Here is a 6,186-nt window from a genome sequence, read left to right as displayed (position 1 = left end):
TCTATATTGCTGTTAAGCCATGTTTCTGTGACAGAAATTATATCAAAATGTTGTAGTTCTCCTTGTACGATATCTTTCTTTGAGAAGAAACTCTGGACATTGTAATGGACAATTGATAAGGAGTTATTGAAACTCTCTAAGATTTCGTTTACCGTTGAAGAGGAAGATGTATAATTAAAAGAGTCTGAGCTATTTAGATCGGGACCAGGATTTTTGTGAATATCGCCTGCTCTATATAAAAGAAAATAAACCCAGAGTTTGAAAAAATAATTAAAAATATCTTCTCGGATATAAGAAAACAAATTAAAACCGAACCTCACCCTGGATTTATACATGTTCAGGGACATTATGTAACACCAGGGTTGTAATTATTTCTGGGTGAGGAACTCCATAGATAAAAGTGACACAAGAAGAAGAGAGAAAGGAAGGAAGAAGAGGTACATGATAAATAAATCAGATTGGAAAAATATGAAATAGGAAAATGCATGTACATAGTCCTATTGTTAAGTGTGACCACACGACAGTTGCTTGATTGCAATTAATTGTGGATTAGATGACACTTTATTTTAAATTAAAAGTGTATAGTATCAGTCATGCCGACAGACAATTTTGACAGTTGAAGATGTGCAGGCTATATTACAAAACGTGTAAATAAAAGAATGACACTTCATCGTGTAAATACTATACATTATTATGGTCAACATTAGCCGCATGAGTAGTTTCGAGTGTACACACGTTTTATGAATGAAATTCCATTATATTACTACAGTCGAATTATTATTATCATGGAAAATGTGGTTATTATGTATAAATGTAATAAAATATTGTGATAATTTGGTCTGATATGCTTGTTTACATTTAAAAGAATGATTTAATCAATCAAAAATATATTTCTCTAAGACAATGAAAAAAGGGGATTTTAATTTGAGGGGATTGAGTGTACAAAAGTGTTTCTTCAGCAGGAATTGAAGAGAAATGTCGGAAGTCAATAATAAGTACATTAAGGTAGGCAAATAGTTGATTATTATGAAAACAAAGAGAAATGTTCCGATAAATAATATATACAATGAGTAGTAATAAAAATAATTATAAGTAACTGTATCCTATTGCTTTCATGTAAGAGCTGCAAGTTCTAATTGTGTAGATAAAACTTAATACATGTAACATACAACAAATATTGTAGATGTGAATCATTCATGAATGTATAAATAAAGACTTTATAACATGTAATACATATAGAAGCTGCCCATGTTTTATTTAGCATTTCACATATACAGCAGCTAGTATTTCACATATACAACAGCTAGCTTTTCACATGTACAACAGCTAGCATTTCACATATACAACAGCTAGTATTTCACATATACAACAGCTAGCATTTTACATATACAACAGCTAGCATTTCACATATACAACAGCAAGTATTTCACATATTCAACAACTAGCATTTCACATATACAACAGCAAGCATTTCACATGTACAACAACTAGCATTTCACATATTCAACATCTAGCATTTCACATATATAACAGCTAGAATTTCACATATACAACAGTTAGATTATCAACATTTATATATATTTAATCCCTCTTTAATATATTTTACTTTTAACTTATATTGAATTTTTTATATTTTTGTATTTGTATTTTTATATCATGTTCACAAAATATGATTGTTAAATGACTATTATATTTAGTCTATAAATTCATGTAAATAAACAAAATACATATGCCTATATGCATACCCACATATATACACATACATACATATACCTACACATATACATACATATATGCATATACACATATATACATATACATACATACACACACACACATACACATATACACACATATATATACATATATACACACACACATATATATATATATATATACATATATATACACATATACATATATATATATATATATATATATATATATATATATATATATATATACATACACATATATATATACACATATACATACATACATACATACATATAAAATCAGCTATGTATTATCATACTTAACTTTATACATGTATACTCAAATTCCAAATTCAAGTGATTGTTAACATTATATACATAGTCTCTTTTAATTGTTTTTTTACACATATAGTTTGTATTTTGTTTTATTTACCATATAATTTGTATTGTGTGTCATACCTGTTTGTTTTAGAACTTTCATAATACAATGTAATATATATTTCATAATATTTATTTATAATTGACTTATTCAAACATTAAATTTTTATATACATCATATACATATGCAAACTTATACAAAAATTACTTTCATAATATATTCTTAATTGTCTTATTCATATATTGATTTCATATACATTTATACAACATTTACATATGCACACTCATACAAATAGTACTTTCATTATATATTCATGATAGACTTGTTCAAAACATTTAATTTATATGTACAAACTACATACACAAACTCATACCAGATGCAATAATGATAGATGTACACATATTTTACAGACATGTATATTCATGCACACAATTACACATATTTTTATCATAACCATAGGTCTTCATATACATTTATATTTCACATTCAGTTTAAACAAGTCTATGGCCATCCTTGTACTTGCCTCATCAAAGTTAACTGGTTGTATTGTTCATAATTTTGCATAATCTATTTTAGACATATTGTCTAAGACTATCTTTGTAATGTCACAAGCCTATGGTCTGTGTACTCATGTTTTTATCTTATTTAGATATTTAACTAAACATTATAAGATCTTCCTTTTTGGTAATTTTTTGAACTTCATCATTTTTTGTTTGTACATATATACAGCCATTGAAGGTCCATGTACTTATTATACTTGAGTGGGTGTCCTTCTTCAGTAGTCTTGCTTCATAAGCTAAATCACTTCTGTATTTTGGTTAAATCCTCATTGATAAAGATGTTTTCATGCTTCTCTTTTAGCTTTTTTCTACCTTTAATAAATTCTGACTTTGCTCTGTAACTAGTGAACTTTACAATGATATCTCTAGTTTTCTGACTGTCTGATTTCTTTTTTCCTAGTCTGTGACAGTTGTCTATGTCTGATTTTGAAATATTTGACCCAATTTTACTTGCAATATCTATCACAATGTCTGTTACGTTCTCACTCTGTTTCTCTGTATAATTACCTATTCTAACATTGTTTTTCCTGCTGTATTGTTCAGCTTCTTCTTGTCTGGTGTTGAGGTCTAGGGTTTTAGATTTTAAAATTTCAATTTCTTTCTTAAGTATGTTAATTTCAGACTTCATTTCAGAGGTTGCATTTGCTACTTGTATATTAACTAATGTTTGTATCTCATCTTTGAGGGCCTCTTTTAAAACTGATGCAATTTTCTCAACATCCTGATCTGAGATATTGGTTGAGTGAGGGCTACTGTTAGTAGAACTACATATAGGGGATGACATTAGGAGTGGATTCTGGAGATGAGGTATCATTGGTGGTCCCATACTATAGATTTGTTGAGGAAACATCGCCATTTCGTCACCTTAGTGCAAAAACTCAATAACTGCATATAGATAAAGAAGCAGATATTGAGTTCTTGCACTAAGGTGACGATTTGTGATACAGGGTTATGACTCTCATTGTTAAAACTTGTGGAACTGAACTCACTAACTGTATTGTCTAAGATATGATTATTTTCTATATTCTCCGTCATTTTAGTTGACTTTTGTTTTGTTTCGTTTTCAATATTAGCAACTTTGGTAAATGTTTTGTTTTGGTTTTCAACTGATTGACAGTTTTGAATTTGTTTGTATTTCTTATCTTGATTATTGTGCTCTTCGGGCGAGGAAACCTTTCTTTTTGTTGAGGATGATCTGCTTCTAATTTGTTTCAGATCGGGTTTAGAACTTACTGCTGCTGTTGCACGTCTAGGTCGTGGACCCATTACATATTTTGATATAATTCAAGCTATAATCTTCATATGTATATATTAAGATTCAAATGTTTCAGATGGTTTGTTTACACAAGTTCACGTATTTCAGATGTATCTTATTTCGGATAAATTATAATATGTGTGTAAAACAGACTCAGATAGTTTCTAAGGATAAATTTCGGCTTTTTACCAATCACAAATTGTACCAAACCCGATTAATACATTTCTAGCAGGCTTTTGTCGTGTGATTCAACCTTCTTTAGCAAATTTTTCACATTTTTTTTTCTGGAAATTCAAATTTGGATGTTACCGGATGTTACGTTTTTTATCCATATCTCGAAGCGGACTTATAAACACAACGGTTTTCTTTTTTGAATAAAAATTGATAATTATTTCCTTACCTTTATTTCATTTAAAACAAGATAATAGTAGTTTACACCAATAACCTTTTATTTGATATTTTCCCTATTTTTCCAATCTTTCCTCCCCCGCTAAATTCCCCTTCTCTCAAACTGATCCTTCCTCCTTTCAGTAGAATATCATAGTTTTTAGCAAATTATTGGCTCTGTTTTGCGTATTATGTTTAAGAAACAGTAATGATTAGTTTAAATGACTATCACACAGTACATTTTTGATCTTTACAATTAAATATTTAAGTTGTCTTGAGTAGATTTTACTCCTTGTAAATTAAAGAGACATTCAAGTTAAAAGTGACTGTCATGATTTTACAAAAACACAATCATGTTTCAAACATTTTTGTGACATTGAATAAAAAAGAATACTACTTTAATTTTGCTGAAGAAGGTCAAAGGGAAACAACTCTCAAGAGGATAAGTTGAAACAAAAAATTGGTTATCTTTTTCAAAATGAAGAATTTAGACAAATCCTTTTATTTTATTTTATGTTTTAGAAAGTCTTTGGAAAATGTTTGCTTTAGGATTATTCTGTATAAATTTGTTTGTATTTCTCTTCTATGTTATAAAAACAGAAACCCCATAAACGTACTACAAATTCTAAATAACACTTCTATACCAGTCATGTTAAAGTATATAAAATTATATGCAAAGAGTTTTTGTAAGGGGCAGTGGGGATGGTTCTCCGACCCTACTCTCCAAATTTGACGGGGGTCAATAAACGGGCAAAACTTGTTTTTGCTGAAATTACAAAAACAAAGTTAATGGTATAGCTTTGGTAAGTAAAATACTGTTGATTTCAAAGGTTATATAATAGCATTGCAAAATTTACCGCTAAACTGTGTCTTATAAGTCGACATACGACATGTGTCAAAGAAGGTAAACCATCTACTAGGAAAGCATTGTTATGCTTAAGTACTAACTAACTTTCAAAATTCCATTTAATTTTGTTAACGTCCATTGTTTTCTTGTTTTGGGCACATTATTCCTTTAGTTTAAGACCATACTCGTACATCATTTTTCATGGAATGGCACGGAAGTGTGACATTGAGGATTCCATGATAACCGTATGAACACATCTGCCAATGTTTCCAAATACAAAATATCAACATTTTCCTATTAATTAAGACGGTGCTAGGGTGCGACATTTTCATTGTTGCCGTTTTGGGCGTTCGTTAGGGAATTCATTTTCACTATTTGATTGATACTTGATCATGCTGTATTTTTTCTTGTGGCTGCATTTGGTACTTAAACTTAGAGTCACAACATCAATGTTAATTTTTATGTGGATCTTAATCAACCACAGTAAAAAGAATGATACACGCATCTTATATTATATGAAACGTATCATATTGGCAGATTATTGCTTCTGCTTTTCTATTCACACACGAAACCAATCCCTAAGAAACATCCTTATAATGCTATTTTATTAACCCAGCAATGCATTAATAGTATTCTGCGTAAGAGTATTGTAAAGTTAACGTATGAATCAAACGGTTATAATATAAGTAAACATGGAATTCATCATTTATTTAGGTAATATCCGACACATATATCAGTTTCTTTTTATGTAATATACGTGAAGATTTATTTTTCATAATTATCACATATGTTAATCAAATCTTTATCTTTTATTAAATATTGAAGCATTTCTAACCAATATGGATTTTAGGCAGAACGTTGCATACACAAAGGGAGGAAATCTGCAAAGACATGTTGAAATAGATAATGTTGAGGTTATTGCCCTTTATATTATGTCGAAACATTTATAAGTTTAAAGCATGGACGATTTTTCAAAGAAATAATCTAACATTTCAACAACAACTGTATATATACAGTCTGCATTTTATTATCTTGATATATTC

The sequence above is a fragment of the Ruditapes philippinarum genome, unplaced genomic scaffold, assembly GCF_026571515.1.
Source record: "Ruditapes philippinarum isolate M1 unplaced genomic scaffold, ASM2657151v2 ctg2659_1_1_1_1, whole genome shotgun sequence".
In the NCBI taxonomy this organism is placed as follows: Eukaryota; Metazoa; Mollusca; class Bivalvia; order Venerida; family Veneridae; genus Ruditapes; species Ruditapes philippinarum.
Note: the sequence above shows the minus strand (reverse complement) of the source record.